This window comes from Bos taurus, chromosome X (genome assembly GCF_002263795.3).
Source record: "Bos taurus isolate L1 Dominette 01449 registration number 42190680 breed Hereford chromosome X, ARS-UCD2.0, whole genome shotgun sequence".
Lineage (NCBI taxonomy): Eukaryota > Metazoa > Chordata > Mammalia > Artiodactyla > Bovidae > Bos > Bos taurus.
In genome coordinates, this window is record NC_037357.1 from 68,568,673 (window position 1) to 68,588,014 (window position 19,342).

The following is a 19,342-nucleotide window of genomic DNA, read 5'->3' on the forward strand; positions in this document are numbered from 1 at the left end:
GGTCATAGCTTTTCTTCTAAGGAGCAAGCATCTTTTAATTTCATGGCTGCAGTCACCATCTACAGTGATTTTGGGGCTCCCAAAAATAAAGTCTCTCACTGTTTTCATTGTTTCCCCATCTATTTGCAATGAAGTGACGGAACCAGGAGCCATGATCTTAGTTTTTTTGAAAATTGATCTTTAAGCCAACTTTTTGACTCTTCTCTTTCACTTTCATCAAGAGGCTCTTTAGTTCTTCGCTTTCTGCCATAAGGGTGGTGTCATCTGCATATCTGAGGTGATTGATATTTCTCTCGGCAATCTTGATTCCAGCTTGTGCTTCATCCAGCCCGGCATTTAGCATGATGTACTCTGCATATAAGATAAATAAGCAGAGTGACAGTATACAGCCTTGACGTACTCCTTTCCCAATTTGGAACCAGTCTGCTGTTCCATGTCTGGTTCTAATTATTGCTTCTTGGCCTGCATACAGATTTCTCAGAAGGCAGGTCAGGTGGTCTGGTATTCCCATCTCTTGAAGAATTTTCCACATTTTGTTGGGATCCGCACAGTACAAGGCTTTGACATAGTTAATAAAGCAGAAGTAGATGTTTTTCTGGAACTCTCTTGCTTTTTTGATGATCCAGCAGATGTTGACAATTTGATCTCTGGTTCCTCTGCCTTTTCTAAATCCAGCTTGAACATCTGGAAGTTCATGGTTCATGTACTATTGAAGCCTAGCATCAAGAATTTTAAGCATTACTTTTTTGGCGTGTGAGATGAGTACAATTTTGTGGTAGTTTGAACATTCTTTGGCATTGCCTTTCTTTGGGATTGGAATGAAAACTGACCTTTTTTAGTCTTGTGGCCACTGCTGAGTTTTCCAAAATTTTTGGCATATTGAGTGCAGCACTTTCACAGCATCATCTTTTAGGATTTGAAATAGCTCAACTGGAATTCTATCACCTCCACTGGCTTTGTTCGCAGTGATGCTTTTACCCACTTGACTTCGCATTCCAGGATGTGTGGCTCTAGGTGAGTGATCATGTCATCGTAGTTATCTGGGTCATGAAGATCTTTTACAGATGTGAAATTTGGACTATAAAGCAGGCTGAGCACTGACAAATTTATGCTTTCAAATTGTGGTGCTTGAGAAGACTCTTGAGACTCCCTTGGACTGCAAAGAAATCAAACCAGTCAATCCTAAAGGAAATCATCACCTGAATATTCACTGGAAGTCCTGATGCTGAAGCTTCAGGTCTGTGGCCAACTGTTATGAAGGAGCAACTCATTGGAAAAGACCTTGTTGCTGAGGAATGTAGAAGTCAAAGGAGAAGAGGGTGGCAGAGAATGAGATAGTTGAATAATATCACTGGCTCAATGCGCATGAATTTCAGCAAACTCTGGAGATAATGAAGGGCAGACGATCCTGGAGTGGTTCTGTTATGGGGCCACAGATTGTCAGACACGATGTAGTACCTGAACAACAATAAAAATGCTTTCTTCATTTAATTACCTTGTATTTTTTGGTGACAATCAGTTGATCATGTACATGAAGATCTATTAATACATCTAGACACTCTTTTCTGTTTGTCTATCCATATGCCAATACAACACGTTCTTGATTCCTTTATATTTATAAAATATCTATAAATATTTATAAAAGCTCAGGTTGTGCAAGTCCTTGAGGTTTGCTCATCTTTTTCAAAGTTGTTTTGCCTCTTCTAGATCTTTTGCATTTCCATATTGATTTAAAAAGTAGTTTTTCACTGGACAAAAATGCCTGCTGGGATTTTGATTGGGATTGTGCTGAATCTATAGTTCAGTTTGTATATAATTGACATTTTCAGTGTTGAGTCTTCTAATCCATGAAGATAGTATCTCTCTCCATTTATTTAAGTCTTTTCAAATTTCTCTCACCAGTATCTTGTCATTTTCAGTATACAGATCTTTTATGTGTTTTGTCAGATTTGTCTCTGAATATTTTTCTTTTTAAAAACTGCCATTGTAAGTGGAATTACTTTCTTAATTTTATTTTCAATGGGTGGAAATACTACTTTTTTTGGATATTGAATTTTGTATTTTAAAATATAACTAAACTTATTTTATCTAGCAGCACTTTGATAGACTACAAATAGAAGTTTCTATGTTTAACCCACATAAGGTGTTTTACTTCTTTTCCATTATGGACTCATTTATTTGTCTTTATAACACTGACTTGACCCTCCAGGTTCTGTTGAAAAGTATTGATAAAAGCAGACATTCTTGCCTTATTTCTGATTTTAGGAGGAAAGCATATTTTCACCATGAATTACAAAGTTATGTTCTTTATCAGATTGAGAAATTTCCCTTCTATTACTAGTTTGTTGAAAGTTTTTATCAGGAATGCATGTTTGATTTTGTAAAACACTTTTTTTTGTTGTTTGTAGTTATTAAGATGATGATCGTATGTTTTTTTATTCTTTAATCTTTATTCATTGACTGTACTGGATCTTCATTGCTTTGCACCGGCTTTCTTTAGTTGTAGTGTGTAGGCTTCCCATTGTGATGCCTTCTTCTGTTGTAGAGCATGGGCTCTAAGGCCCATTTAGGCTTCAGTAGCTGTGGAATGTTGGCTCAGTAGTTACAGCACATGTATTCTAGAGCATGAGCTTAGTGGCTGTGGCATACAGGACCTAGTTGCCCCACAGCATATAGAATGTCACCAGACCTGTAATCAAACCCTTGTCCCTTGAATTGGCAGGCAGATTCTATACACTGGACCACCAGGCAAGTCCTCTTCTTTAATCTTTTAATATGGTGAATTACATTGAACTAATTGTCACATGTTGAAGCAGTCTTGCATCTGTTGGTGAACTCCATGCAGTCACGATATATTATCCTTTTTGTATATTATTGGATGATATTTACTAAAAGTTTGTTAAGAATTTTTGCATCTATTTTCATGAGAGATATTTGACTATAGTTATTGATCATATATAATTTTGGTGTCAGAGCAATTCTGGTTTCATAGAATGAGTTGGGTAGAATTTTCTCCCCTTCAATTTTCTGCAAAAGCTCAATGTTACATTGTCCTTAAATGATTCGTAGAATTCACTAGTGGGGCTATCTGGACCTGAAGTGTTTTTTAAATGGTACAGTGTTTAACTATAAATTCAGTTTTTTAAAAGTTACTTGGGGTTATTCAGTTCATCTTTTCTTTTTAAATGAGTTTTAGTATCTTATGTCTTTTAAGGAATTTATGCATTTCATCAGAGTTAACAAATTCATTGGCATAAAGTTGTTCATAGTATCCTCTTGTTATGATTTTTATAGGTATAGAATCATTATTGTTGTTGATATCATCATGCCTAATATTGGTATTTTGTGTCTTCTCCTTTTTCTTTCTTGCTTAGGCTTGGTAGATTGTTACCAATTTTATTGTTCTTCTCAAAGAACCCAGAGCTTTTGGTTTCAGTGATTTTTCTGTATTGTATTTCTTCTGTTTTCTACTTCTACTTTAATCTTTATTATTTCATTTTTTTTCTGCTTAATTTGTGTTTCACTAGCTTTTCTGGTTTTTAAGATGGATATAGAAGTTATTGATTTAAGACTTTTGCTTCTTTTCTAATATAAGTGTGTAGTGTTATAACTTTCACTCTAAATACTAATTTAGTATCATCTCACAAATTTTCAATTGTGATGCTTTTATTTTTCTTTAGTTCCACATGTTTCCAATTTCCTTTTATTTCTTCTTCGACTCATAGGCTATTTACAAGTATGCAAATTAATTTTAAAATATTTAGGCAGCTTCCAGATAAATTTCTATTATTGATTTCTACTTAAATTTTATTTTAGTCAAACAGCACAGTTTTATGGCTTGAATTCCCTTAAATTCACTTAAATTGTTTTATGCTTCACAATATGGTATATCTTGGTAAATTGTTCAATGTGTACTTGAGAAGAATGTGTATTATGATTTGGGGTACTGGAAAGTTCTGTAAATGTCAGTTAGATTAAGTTGTTTGATAGTTGGTATTTTTCCTAACTTTCTGTCTGTATGCCTTAAAAATTTTTAAGAGACAATGGCTCAAACTTTGACTATAATTATGGATTTATCTGTTTCTTTTTGAATCTCTGTCAAATTTTGCTTCATATATTTTAAAGTTTCGTTATTAAGTGCATAAACCTTAGGATTGTCATTCCATCTTAGTGAATTTACCCTGTATCATTATGAGATGACTGACTTTATCCTTGCTAATATTCTTTGCTTTGAAATCTACATTGATATTAATCCAGGTTTTTAAAAAATTATTGTTACTTTGGTATAGTGTTTTTCATATTTTTATTTAATTTATTTGTCTTTATATTTTTTTTTCTCTAATTTTATTTTATTTTTAAACTTTACATAATTGTATTAGTTTTGCCAAATATCAAAATGAATCCGCCACAGGTATACATGTGTTCCCCATCCCGAACCCTCCTCCCTCCTCCCTCCCCATACCATCCCTCTGGGCCGTCCCAGTGCACCAGCCCCAAGCATCCAACATCATGCATCGAACCTGGACTGGCAACTCGTTTCCTACATGATATTTTACATGTTTCATTGCCATTCTCCCAAATCTTCCCACCCTCTCCCTCTCCCACAGAGTCCATAAGACTGTTCTATACATCAGTGTCTCTTTTGCTGTCTCGTACACCGGGTTATTGTTACCATCTTTCTAAATTCCATATATATGCGTTAGTATACTGTATTTATGTTTTTCCTTCTGGCTTACTTCACTCTGTATAATAGGCTCCAGTTTCATCCACCTCATTAGAACTGATTCAAATGTATTCTTTTTAATGGCTGAGTAATACTCCATTGTGTGTATGTACCACAGCTTTCTTATCCATTCATCTGCTGATGGACATCTAGGTTGCTTCCATGTCCTGGCTATTATAAACAGTGCTGCGATGAACATTGGGGTACACGTGTCTCTTTCCCTTCTGGTTTCCTCAGTGTGTATGCCCAGCAGTGGGGTTGCTGGATCATAAGGCAGTTCTATTTCCAGTTTTTTAAGGAATCTCCACACTGTTCTCCATAGTGGCTGTACTAGTTTGCATTCCCACCAACAGTGTAAGAGGGTTCCCTTTTCTCCACACCCTCTCCAGCATTTATTATTTGTAGACTTTTGGATCGCAGCCATTCTGACTGGTGTGAAATGGTACCTCATAGTGGTTTTGATTTGCATTTCTCTGATAATGAGTGATGTTGAGCATCTTTTCATGTGTTTGTTAGCCATCTGTATGTCTTTTTTGGAGAAATGTCTATTTAGTTCTTTGGCCCATTTTTTGATTGGATCGTTTATTTTTCTGGAGTTGAGCTGTAGGAGTTGCTTGTATATTTTTGAGATTAGTTGTTTGTCGGTTACTTCATTTGCTATTATTTTCTCCCATTCTGAAGGCTGTCTTTTCACCTTGCTAATAGTTTCCTTTGATGTGCAGAAGCTTTTAAGGTTAATTAGGTCCCATTTGTTTATTTTTGCTTTTATTTCCAATATTCTGGGAGGTGGGTCATAGAGGATCCTGCTGTGATGTATGTCGGAGAGTGTTTTGCCTATGTTCTCCTCTAGGAGTTTTATAGTTTCTGGTCTTACGTTTAGATCTTTAATCCATTTTGAGTTTATTTTTGTGTATGGTGTTAGAAAGTGGTCCAGTTTCATTCTTTTACAAGTGGTTGACCAGATTTCCCAGCACCACTTGTTAAAGAGATTGTCTTTAATCCATTGTATATTCTTGCCTCCTTTGTCGAAGATAAGGTGTCCATATGTGCGTGGATTTATCTCTGGGCTTTCTATTGTATTCCATTGATCAATATTTCTGTCTTTGTGCCAGTACCATACTGTCTTGATAACTGTGGCTTTGTAGTAGAGCCTGAAGTCAGGTAGGTTGATTCCTCCAGTTCCATTCTTCTTTCTCAAGATCGCTTTGGCTATTCGAGGTTTTTTGTATTTCCATACAAATTGTGAAATTATTTGTTCTAGCTCTGTGAAGAATACTGTTGGTAGCTTGATAGGGATTGCGTTGAATCTATAAATTGCTTTGGGTAGTATACTCATTTTCACTATATTGATTCTTCCAATCCATGAACATGGTATATTTCTCCATCTATTAGTGTCCTCTTTGATTTCTTTCACCAGTGTTTTATAGTTTTCTATATATAGGTCTTTAGTTTCTTTAGGTAGATATATTCCTAAGTATTTTATTCTTTCCGTTGCAATGGTGAATGGAATTGTTTCCTTAATTTCTCTTTCTGTTTTCTCATTATTAGTGTATAGGAATGCAAGGGATTTCTGTGTGTTGATTTTATATCCTGCAACTTTACTGTAGTCATTGATTATTTCTAGTAATTTTCTGGTGGACTCTTTAGGGTTTTCTATGTAGAGGATCATGTCATCTGCAAATAGTGAGAGTTTTACTTCTTCTTTTCCAATTTGGATTCCTTTTATTTCTTTTTCTGCTCTGATTGCTGTGGCCAAAACTTCCAAAACTATGTTGAATAGTAGTGGTGAAAGTGGGCACCCTTGTCTTGTTCCTGACTTTAGAGGAAATGCTTTCAATTTTTCACCATTGAGGATAATGTTTGCTGTGGGTTTGTCATATATAGCTTTTATTATGTTGAGGTATGTTCCTTCTATTCCTGCTTTCTGGAGAGTTTTTATCATAAATGGATGTTGAATTTTGTCAAAGGCTTTCTCTGCATCTATTGAGATAATCATATGGTTTTTATTTTTCAATTTGTTAATGTGGTGTATTACATTGATTGATTTGCGGATATTGAAGAATCCTTGCATCCCTGGGATAAAGCCCACTTGATCATGGTGTATGATCTTTTTAATGTGTTGTTGGATTCTGATTGCTAGAATTTTGTTAAGGATTTTTGCATCTATATTCATCAGTGATATTGGCCTGTAGTTTTCTTTTTTTGTGGGATCTTTGTCAGGTTTTGGTATTAGGGTGATGGTGGCCTCATAGAATGAGTTTGGAAGTTTACCTTCCTCTGCAATTTTCTGGAAGAGTTTGAGCAGGATAGGTGTTAGCTCTTCTCTAAATTTTTGGTAGAATTCAGCTGTGAAGCCGTCTGGACCTGAGCTTTTGTTTGCTGGAAGATTTTTGATTACAGTTTCAATTTCCATGCTTGTGATGGGTCTGTTAAGATTTTCTATTTCTTCCCGGTCCAGTTTTGGAAAGTTGTACTTTTCTAAGAATTTGTCCATTTCTTCCACGTTGTCCATTTTATTGGTATATAATTGTTGATAGTAGTCTCTTATGATCCTTTGTATTTCTGTGTTGTCTGTTGTGATCTCTCCATTTTCGTTTCTAATTTTGTTGATTTGATTTTTCTCCCTTTGTTTCTTGATGAGTCTGGCTAATGGTTTGTCAATTTTATTTATCCTTTCAAAGAACCAGCTTTTGGTTTTGTTGATTTTCGCTATGGTCTCTTTTGTTTCTTTTGCATTTATTTGTGCTCTAATTTTTAAGATCTCTTTCCTTCTACTAACCCTGGGGTTCTTCATTTCTTCCTTTTCTAGTTGTTTTAGGTGTAGAGTTAGGTTATTTATTTGACTTTTTTCTTGTTTCTTGAGGTGTGCCTGTATTGCTATGAACTTTCCCCTTAGGACTGCTTTTACCGTGTCCCACAGGTTTTGGGTTGTTGTGTTTTCATTTACATTCGTTTCTATGCAAATTTTGATTTCCTTTTTGATTTCTTCTGTGATTTGTTGGTTATTCAGCAGCGTGTTGTTCAGCCTCCATATGTTGGAATTTTTAATATTTTTTCTCCTGTAATTGAGATCTAATCTTACTGCATTGTGGTCAGAAAAGATGCTTGGAATGATTTCTATTTTTTTGAATTTACCAAGGCTAGCTTTATGGCCCAGGATGTGATCTATCCTGGAGAAGGTTCCATGTGCGCTTGAGAAAAAGGTGAAATTCATTGTTTTGGGATGAAATGACCTATAGATATCAATTAGGTCTAACTGGTCTATTGTATCGTTTAAAGTTTGTGTTTCCTTGTTAATTTTCTGTTTAGTTGATCTAGCCATAGGTGTAAGTGGGGTATTAAAGTCTCCCACTATTATTGTGTTATTGTTAATTTCTCCTTTCATACTTGTTAGCATTTGTCTTACGTACTGTGGTGCTCCCGTATTGGGTGCATATATATTTATAATTGTTATATCTTCTTCTTGGATTGATCCTTTGATCATTATGTAGTGACCTTCTTTGTCTCTTTTCACAGCCTTTGTTTTAAAGTCTATTTTATCTGATATGAGTATTGCTACTCCTGCTTTCTTTTGGTCCCTATTTGCATGGAAAATCTTTTTCCAGCCCTTCACTTTCAGTCTGTATGTGTCCCCTGTTTTGAGGTGTGTCTCTTGTAGACAACATATGTAGGGGTCTTGTTTTTTTATCCATTCAGCCAGTCTTTGTCTTTTGGTTGGGGCTTTCAACCTATTTACATTTAAGGTAATTACTGATAAGTATGTTCCCGTTGCCATTTACTTTATTGTTTTGGGTTCGAGTTTATACACCGTTTTTGTGTTTCCTGTCTAGAGAATATCCTTTAGTATTTGTTGGAGAGCTGGTTTGGTGGTGCAGAATTCTCTCAGCTTTTGCTTGTCTGAAAAGCTTTTGATTTCTCCTTCATACTTGAATGAGATCCTTGCTGGGTACAATAATCTGGGCTGTAGGTTATTTTCTTTCATCATTTTAAGTATGTCTTGCCATTCCCTCCTGGCTTGAAGAGTTTCTATTGAAAGATCAGCTGTTATCCTTATGGGAATTCCCTTGTGTGTTATTTGTTGTTTTTCCCTTGCTGCTTTTAATATTTGTTCTTTGTGTTTGATCTTTGTTAATTTGATTAATATGTGTCTTGGGGTGTTTCTCCTTGGGTTTAACCTGTTTGGTACTCTCTGGGTTTCTTGGACTTGGGTGATTATTTCCTTCCCCATTTTAGGGAAGTTTTCCACTATTATCTCCTCAAGTATTTTCTCATGGTCTTTCTTTTTGTCTTCTTCTTCTGGAACCCCTATGATTCGAATGTTGTAGTGTTTAATATTGTCCTGGAGGTCTCTGAGATTGTCCTCATTTCTTTTAATTCGTTTTTCTTTTATCCTCTCTGATTCATTTATTTCTACCATTCTATCTTTTAATTCACTAATCCTGTCTTCTGCCTCTGTTATTCTACTATTTGTTGCCTCCAGAGTGTTTTTAATTTCACTTATTGCATTATTCATTATATATTGACTCTTTTTTATTTCTTCTAGGTCCTTGTTAAACCTTTCTTGCATCTTCTCAATCCTTGTCTCCAGGCTATTTATCTGTGATTCCATTTTAGTTTCAAGATTTTGGATCAATTTCACTATCATTATTCGGAATTCTTTATCAGGTAGATTCCCTATCTCTTCCTCTTTTGTTTGGTTTGGTGGGCATTTATCCTGTTCCTTTATCTGCTGAGTATTCCTCTGTCTCTTCATCTTGTTTAAATTGCTGAGTTTGGGGTGTCCTTTCTGTATTCTGGCAGTTTGTGGAGTTCTCTTTATTGTGGCGTTTCCTCACTGTGTGTGGGTTTGTACAGGTGGCTTGTCAAGGTTTCCTGGTTAGGGAAGCTTGTGTCGGTGTTCTGGTGGGTGGAGCTGTATTTCTTCTCTCTGGAGTGCAATGAAATGTCCAGTAATGAGTTATGAGATGTCTATAATTTTGGGGTGACTTTGGGCAGCCTGTATCTTGAAGCTCAGGGCTGTGTTCCTTTGTTGCTGGAGAATTTGCTTGGTATGTCTTGCCCTGGAACTTATTGGCCCTTGTGTGGTGCTTGGTTTCAGTGTTGGTATGGAGGCATTTGATGAGCTCCTGTCAATGAATGTTCCTTGGAGTCAGGAGTTCCCTGGAGTCAGGGTTTGGACTTAAGTCTCCTGCTTCTGATTATCGGTCTTATTTTTACAGTAGTTTCAAAACTTCTCCTTCTATACAGCACCATTGATAAAACATCTACATTAAAGATGATAAGTTTCTCTACAGTGAGGGTCACTCAGAGAGGTTCACAGGGTTACATGGAGAAGAGAAGAGGGAGGAGGGAGTTAGAGTTGACCCAAATGAGATGAGGTGAATCAATAGTGGAGAGAGTGGGCTAGCCAGTAGTCACTTCCTTATGTGCACTCCACAACTGGACCACTCAGAGATGTTCACGGGGTTATACAGAGAAGAGAAGAAGGAGGAAGGTAACAGAGGTGGCCAGAAGGATAAAAGGGGGGAATGAAAAGGAGGGAGACAGATCCAGCCAGTAATCAGTTCCCTAAGTGTTCTCCACCGTCTGGAACACACAGAAATTCACAGAGTTGGGTAGAGTAGAGAGGGGTTAGGGAGGAGACACAGGCGACCTGGTGGGGAAAAAGGAGGGTCCAAAGGGAGAGAGAGCAGTCAAGCCAGTAATCTCACTCCCTAGTGAAAAATGGGTCCTGAAGATTGGGTCCTTAAAGGTACAAAATTGGTAACAAATACATAAAAGCAAAAATTAAAAATCTAGAGTAGAGTTTGAAATTTTAAAAATACGATGTTAAAGAAAAGAAGAAGGAAAAGAAAGAGAGAAAGAACGAACAAACAAAAACAAACAAGGTCGCGAAAATTATAAAGAAAGTACAGGTACAAAATTGATAACTAATACCAGAAAGCGAAAAGTAAAAATCTAGAGTAGAGTTTGGAATTTCAAAAATAGGATGTTAAAGAAAAGAAGAAGGAAAAGAAAGAGAGAAAAAACGAACAAACAAAAACAAACAAGGTCGCGAAAATTATAAAGAAAGTACAGGTACAAAATTGATAACTAATACCAGAAAGCAAAAATTAAAAATCTAGAGTAGAGTTTGGAATTTCAAAAATACAATGTTAAAAAAAAAAAAAAAAAAAAAAAAGAAGAAAAATAAAGAGAGAAAACAAACAAACAAATACGAACAATGTCACAAAAATTATAAAGAAAATACAGGTACAAAATTGATATCAAATACCAAAAAGCATAAATTAAAAATCTAGAGTAAAGTTTGGAATTTCAGATATACAATGTTATATAAAAGAAGAAGAGAAAGAAACAGAGAAGAAGAAAAAAAAAAAGTCACAGAAATTATATATATAAAAAAACTATAGGTACAAAATTGATAACATATACCAAAAAGCGAAAATTAAAAATCTAGAGTAGAGTTTGGAATTTCAAAAATACAATGTTAAAGAAAAGAAGAAAAAAACAAACAAACAAAAAAAAAAACAAGGTCAAAAAATTATAAAATATATATATATGAAGTTTGCTGAAGAAGAAAAAAATAGGGTCTTTTTTTTTTTTGCAAAGTAATAGGATATAAAAGTGAAAATTAAAGGAACAATAGAGGACTTAAATTTTTTTTTTAATTAAAAAAAAAAGAATGATCGTAAAAATAATAAAAATATATCTAGGACTTTTTTGTTTTTTTTTTTTTTTGTGGGTGTTGTGGGTTCAGTTCATTTTTGGCTAGTTCCTTGGTCAGATTTATATTTCTCAAGATCTATAGGCCCCTTCCTATGTAGTCCATAGTAACCACAGGGTTTTGATCTATTGCCTGTAGCTTCCAAGGCGTTTCCCTCTGTTATAACTTCTTCTGTTTGCTAGTCTCTTCAGTATCTGGTTTCTGCCCTGACTCAAAGGGCACGGTGGAGGACACTTTTTTTTTTTTTTTTTAGGCTTACTTGTTCAGTCGCGCTGTGAGGAGGGAGGGAGGGATGCTGCAAACAAATAACACTGGCGTGGGCTCGCAGTGCCTCAGCCGCCCTGGGTCTGCCCCCGCTCACGGCGCGTGTAGCCTCCCTGTCCACACTGCTCGGACTCTAGGTTGTTCCGCCGGGAACAATCCGAGGCTGGCCCTGGGCTGCATGCACCTTCCAGGTCCAAGCCGCTCAGGTTCAGGCACTCGGGTAGTCCTCAGAGGCGCAGACTCAGTTGGGCCTGCGTTTTGTGCTCTTCCCAGGTCCGAGCGCCAATTTGCTCTTCCCAGGCGAGCGCCAATGCTGCGACTTATCGCCTCCCCGCCACTCGGTTATCTGGATGTAAAACCGGCGCACCTTCTCAGGCAGATGTTGACCGTCCAAACCCCCAAGAAGTTTTAGTTAGCAAAGAAGCCTGCTTACAATTTTATAGATAATGTCTCTCTGGGGCTGCGATTGCCCCCTTCCGGCTCTGGCTGCCTTCACCGGAGGGGGAAGGTCTGCAGCCGGCTATCTCTGTTCAGTCCTTTGTTCCGTGCGCGGGCCTGGCGGTCTTAGGTTAGGGCTGGCTTTTCGCGTGGTAGATATCCCACAGTCTGGTTTGCTAGCCCAAATTATTTCGCTCAGATAGCGCTCAGGGTATTCAGGCCAGATTCTTACTCTCAGCGATGCAGCCCACGCCGCGCCTCCCTGCCCAGCCCTGGTTTGCTAATGGCGGATGCAGGCGTCTGCGCTGCTTCTCTGCTGGGGGAGTTACCGTAGGGCTCGCAATCTGCGAGTTTTAAATTGTTTATTTATTTTTTCTCCCTGTTATGTTGCCCTCTGTGCTTCCAAAGCTCGGCACAGATTCAGCAGTGAGAAGGTTTCCTGATGTTTGGAAACTTCTCTCTTTTTAAGATTCCCTTCCCGGGACGGAACTCCGTCCCTCCCTCTTTTGTCTCTTTTTTTTTGTTTTTAATATTTTTTCTTACCTCCTTTCGAAGAGTTGGGTTGCTTTTCTGGGTGCCTGATGTCCTCTGCCGGCATTCAGAAGTTGTTTTGTGGAATTTACTCGACGTTTAAATGCTCTTTTGATGAATTTGTGGGGGAGAAAGTGTTCTCCCCGTCCTACTCCTCCGCCATCTTGGCTCCTCCCCTTGTCTTTATATTTAATGTGCAGTACTTAAGGCAGCATATAATTATCTTATTTTTTATACAGTCTGAAAATTTATGCTTTTTAATAGGTGTGTCAGACTTGTTACGTTTAATATGATTATTGATATGATTGGGTTTAAATTGCCCATCTTACTATTGGTGGGTTTTTTTTTGGTTCCATCTGTTCTTTTATTTCTCTCTTTTTTATTTTTTTAATATAAATTTATTTATTTTAATTAGAGGCTAATTACTTTACAATATTGTATTGGTTTTGCCATACATCAACATGAATCTGCCATGGATGTACACGTATTCTCTTTTTCTCTGCTATCTTTTTATCTTCAGTTAGCTTTTTATCAAAATAACATTTTGTTGTGTTATTTTAGTAGTTCTTTTAGGGTTTGTAGTATAAATCTTTAACTCAGCAGTCAGGAATCTATAGTCTCAGGCCAAATATGGGCTGCTGATATTTTTTGTAAATAAAGTTTTATTGTAACATAACCACACCCATGTGTTTAACTATTGTCTATGGTTGCTTTTGTGCTTCAATGGCAGCATAATTGTATGGTCAGTTGTACTTAATTTTATTAAATTTAATTTTCTTGTACTCTAGATACTTGTGTTTTCTTACAAAGTATTTAGCTTTGTTCTGGGATGCAGTTAACCTGTTGAGTCTTGCTTTTAACTTTATTATGTGAGACAAGAGCAGAATTTAGGACTAATTTTTTTCTAGTACTGAAATGACTCTTCTTATTACTCTAACCAACACCCTATCAGTTATGTGATTTTTCACTCTCATTTGTGGGTACAGGACTTATCCTAGTCCTTTGTGAGCTCTGTGGTTTCTTTCTTTTTTTTTTTTTAATTTACTGTTGTTCCTTTCTTGAACTCAGGTAGTTTCCTTAGATCTATAAATAGTAATTTTTCATGGATGACAGACATCCTGAAATTCACCTTGTTAGGTGATGGATATTTTTATATTTTGGTTTTTGTATTTCTCTAAATATTATTGAACTTTGTTCTGGAATTTGTGTAGTTTACTGTGAACTAGTTTATTTCAGGTTGTTTAACTGGACCAGAGCAACATTTAATCAATGGTTGATTTTACTGTACTTGGAAACAAAATCCATCTGATTCCTACATCCAGTGCCCTGTGAATTACAAAGTTTTCTGCTCTCTTTGGAGGTAACATGAACCATTCCTGACCCTGTATGAGTTCCATGGATTAGTCCCTCTAATCCTTTCATTGATTATTTTCCTGGCTCAGGTTAGTTTCCTCACTCACAAATGCTGAGTACTTGAGGGAGACCATCTATATAACTCTATAGTTCTCTGTGTAATTATCTCTTCTGTACTCTGTCTTGTGAATTCTCTCCATCATGTCTCCCCAGTCTCTCAGATCCGTCTCATCAACTTAGGAGTCTTCCAGGCTCTGCCTGACTTTACCCTCCTTGCATTACTGCCTAGAAACTCTTTATAGATAGTAAGCTAGGACACTGTAGACTGTTTCTATCTCTCAGTATTCACTGTCCTTTGTTTCCTGATGTCTAATGTCTTGAAAAGTGTCATTTCATATATTTTGTCCTGTGTTTAGTTGTTTCAAATGGGAGATTAAATCCTTCCCTTATCTACTTCATTTTGTCTTGAACTGATAGTCTAAGAATAAGTAGAATTTTAATTGGGTGGTAGTGATTCAACATCTCACTTCCAGAATTAAAATTTTGAATGTGGGAGAGCTACTGTTGATTCCCAGAGCTCTAGAACTTGCTGTAAGAACGGAACACTGTGCTTTCGGGATGCTAGCCGTTGCTTAAATGGCTGAGGTCTCTGGATTGTATCTGTTTATCTCCAATGTAGAACATTCCATGCACAAACATAGACTGTGACTTTCATGTATTGTTTATTATAGAACAGAATTCTCTGTGTGACAGGGTCTGTCTAGGACGCTGTCCCAGAGGGTTGTTAAAGGACCTTATTTTTTTAAATTTTTTAATGTAAATTTATTTAATTGGAAGTTAATTACTTTACAATATTGTATTGGTTTTGCCATACATCAACATGAATCCGCCACAGGTATACACGTGTTCCCCATCCCGAACCCCCCTCCCTCCTCCCTCCCTGTACCATCCCTCTGGGTCTATTAAAACCTGGTTCCTAGATATAGAGGGACAACAGTGAAAGGTTGTTGTTGAACCACGCAAAGACACCGGGATTCTTGGCCTCCAGAGGAGAATTCAATCTGGGGCCAGAGACGAGGCTCGATCACTCAGAGCTTTTGTGTAATAAAGTTTTATTAAAGTATAAAGGAGATAGAGAAAGCTTCTGACATAGGCATCAGAAGGGGGCAGAAAGAGTACCCCCTTGCTAGTGTTAGCAATGAAATTATATACTCTCTAATTAGTTATTACAGTGAATCAAAAGTATATCTGGAGGTTGTAAAGACCTCACTAGACCTACTCCCATAATTTACATTTTAAGATAACAGGATTAGCCAGAAGGTTTTTTCCAGAGACTGTCCTCAAGCAGTATACATTATTGTTATATAATCTTAAGGAATGTAGAGGGGAAAAAAAAGTTTGTCCTTTCTTCTTCCTTGAGAATTCCAGAACCCTCTCTCCTTGGGGACCCCTAGACTTCTTACCAACCTGCCTGGGAAATGACTCTCTCAACAGTATTAACAGTTGTTCATGATTTCTTATGTTAGACTGTAGAAGTGACAAGAATAATTGAGATATTCTTACTTGTAGTTGTTTTTGATTTTCTTTTAAACTCTTCAGACCTCTATTCTCCATGTGAGACTATCTAAACTCATACTAGCACAGAAATTCAGTTAGTAAGTTTTGATTCCTAAGTCTGGAATATTAGGTAATAACAAGCATTTAAAATTCATTTTCCAAAGACAATAAATTAGTATAATCATTAAACAGGCTTCTAAGAAATGATTTAATGGTTACTTCTATAGACAGCTTGTTAATAAGTTTTTTTTTTTAATTGGTTTTACTTCATGTATCTGTACAAAAAAGCTGCTATATCATATCACCAAAAATGAGAACTTACTTACTGTTTAAGTCTTAGAAAGACACTTTTAAAAATACATTTTTGTATGTGTTAATATATATGTTTTAAAGGGAATGACACCTCCCCCAAATTTCTTTCCTTGCAAACACACACACATGCGTGCACACACACACACCTCTCTCTGAGGCCATACCATATTTTGCTAATGTCAAGAAAATATAATGGGATGAATGACTGATAATTATAAAGCTGCTAGTTCTTCCAAAATTAACTTGTAGACCTAACAAGATTTCAAACAAAGTCCCAACAGGAATTCTTGTATGAAGTTGAAAGATGATTTTATCAGTGTCCTTGGAAAAGTAAATGAAAAGAACTAAGATGTTTTGAAAATAAAGAACACCCTCTCCTTGCTCTATCACTTGTTTAAAACCTTATAAGTCTGCTACTATAAGCAAACCGTCGTAGTATCAACACAAGATTAGAAACATACTGCATATTCCAGGAAAATTCTGGTATATGTGATTTATCATATATTATAATAGAAGAAGAATCACAAGTTAATGGCAAAGAGATTGATTGTTCAGTAAACAGTATATGAGAAATTGGTTAGATATTTCAGAAAGAAAAAAAACATTTTAAATTATCACTACCACATACAAGGATAAATCTTACTTGCATTGAAGAGGTAGAATCTGGAAAAAATTTCATCCTGAAAGAAAATGTAGCTGAATATGTAGTTGATTGAGGAATACATGACAGCCCACTCTAGTATTCATGCCTGGAGAATCCCCATGTACAGAGGAGCCTGGTGGGTTACAGTACGTGGGGTCACAAAGAGTCGGACATGGCTGAGCAACTAAGCACAGCACAGCACATGTAGTTGATTATTAAATGGAGGTCTCCTTGATCATGAAAGTGATGAAGTAAAATCATACAGAAATTATATATAAATTTGTGTACATAAAATTAAGAATTACTCAACATCAAAAACCATCACAAAGTGGGGAATATACCTACATGTAATATGATGAACTGACATTTTTGTTATTTAAATAATTTTTACCAATTGAAAAAAAACAGTAAATAATGGGAAATAGGCAAAAACATTACTGATAATTCACTAAAAAATTAGAAAGGTCATTAGACATGGAAAAATATAAAGCCTAAGAATAAAATTTTAAGACAGTGGATACCATCTTTATCAGTTTATAAAAGATTTTTTAAAGGGTAATTTTCAGTGCTGCCATGACTATGGTAAGACATGTGCTTTCGTAAGCTGCTGATGGAAGTGTAAATTATTGTAACCCTTTGACAAATAATTTTGTTATGTATGTCAAGAATCATGGACTGTTTATTCTCCTTGACTATATAGTATTTGCCTTTTTATTTCTCAGAAATCCATTTTGGGGAAGTAAGCATAAGTATCAGAAATATATATGCATATTCCCGAGTTATTTATAACAGTCAAAAACTGAAATAACCTAAATAAACATTAGGTAAACTATAGTAAATTAGTATGTTGATGTTGTATAGCTATTGATAACTCTTTATAAATAAGTTTTAAAGAAATTAAAAGAATGCCTATGATATTAAGTGGGAGAAAAGGAGTCTACTAACTGGTATATATACAGTGTGATCTCAAATATATTGAAACACACACACTCATACATATATACAGAATGTCTTGAAGAGCAAACAAAAATACTAGCATTTCTTACCTCAGGGTGCTGGGGTTTTAGATGATTTTTATTTGGGGGAAGACTCAGGGTAATTAGTGACTAGGAAAGCATTAGTGGTAGTGAACCTGAAACTTATAAAAGTTTTAACATGGCATATGGCAAAATTGGATTCTGGGAAACAGGGAGTTCTTAGGGACAGTTATTTCTGAGTTCAAATCCTGAGCGTTCTTACTGTGTTTTTCTGGGTAGGTTAGTTTATCACTCTGAGTGTCCATACATAAGGTGGTGATAATACCAACCTCGTAAGGTTGTTTGGAAGATTGTAATAACATAATGAATGAAAAGTTTAAACTATAAACTGGTGAGTATATTATCTTGTCATGAAATTTTCTTTGAGGAAAACCTCATGAGGGACATAAATAAGAAACTTACTGTTATGTGCTAGTCACTTTTCATTCAGTATCTTCGAAACAACCTTATGAGGTCAATGTTATCACCACCTTACATAAGGACACTCAGAATGATAAACTAACATGCCCAGAAAAACATATAATTGCCATAAGCTATAAACTGGGCTTTTTTAGTGGTGCAGTCGTAAAGAATCTGCCTGCCAGTGCAGGAGACACAGGGTCCCTGGAAAGGGAAATGGCAACCCACTCCAGATTCTTGCCTGGGAAGTCCCATGGACAGAGGAGCCTGGCGGGCTACAGTCCATAGGGTCACAAAGAGTCCCACACAATTTACGACTAAAACAACAACAACAAACTAAACTATAGACTGTTTCTTCTTTTAGAGTTTCAAAGATTTTTGTTTAGGGTTTTCTTATGTGTTAAATTTCAATGAACGCTTTGATTAGCCTTATTCAAAGGTGAAATAGATAACATCTGTTTTTCTTCTTAATAAAATGTCAAGTGAAAATATTCTTATACTTTTACCATTATAATAGTCAAATGAATTCTCCTGAAACTTAGATAATGAAAGTCTTTGTTTTTCTGCAGATTATTTCAAAAAGTGAGTGGAGTATCAAAATTTATCTTTAATTGCTCATTCTCAGCAATTTTACTAGTAACCTTAATCGGCATAATATAATTCAGTGGCCATGATTCTGAGTGGACAAGCCAGTTTCAAGATTTTATGATATGTCATTCAAATTTTGAACTTTCTTAATAATCTATATATTTCTTTAATGAAAATAAAAAATTTCTAGACAAGTTATTTGTTTTGCCAGTTAGAAGCCCTTGCTAAATCTTAACAATTACATCTAATGGTTGAGTAGTGCTCAATTTTGTGTTTAAATAACACTTACTTATGAATATAGATGTAAACCTAAAATAATAGCACCTCATCATTGCACACATAGAATTTTATAATTTACAAAGCTTTTTTTCCCCACATAAACTAAGCTGGCTCTTAAAACAATCTTGTTAAGTAGATGTAGCAGGTACTATTATCCTTATTTTACAGGTTTAGAAACTTAAGCCCAGAGGGCTAAGTGACATGTCAGACGTTATACTGCTAATTCTAAGTCCAGTGCACTTTTCACTTTATCATAGTAACTCTATTCCTAGCCACAAAAGATTGAGGAATTCAATGCCTTTAGACCCATATATTCTACGGGCAGAAGAGTCCTGGAGCTACCCCTTAGGTCATAAATTGGATTTAGAATTGTTTTTAATGTAAGAGTTACTAATTGACAACTTACGTTAGTAATAGAAGCTTTAGGTTAGTAGACTTGCTAAAAGCAAAATTATCGCTGAGAAGTGATAGTAGACAATGAAAGAGAAAATAGT

General features: G+C 35.9%; 1 protein-coding gene across 21 annotated transcripts in view; it reads left to right on the forward strand.

Moving 5' to 3' along the window:
- Positions 1 to 19,342, forward strand: part of RPS6KA6 (ribosomal protein S6 kinase A6) — a 200,789-nt gene that overhangs the window by 81,154 nt on the left and 100,293 nt on the right. The gene's annotated exons all lie outside the window — the stretch shown is intronic.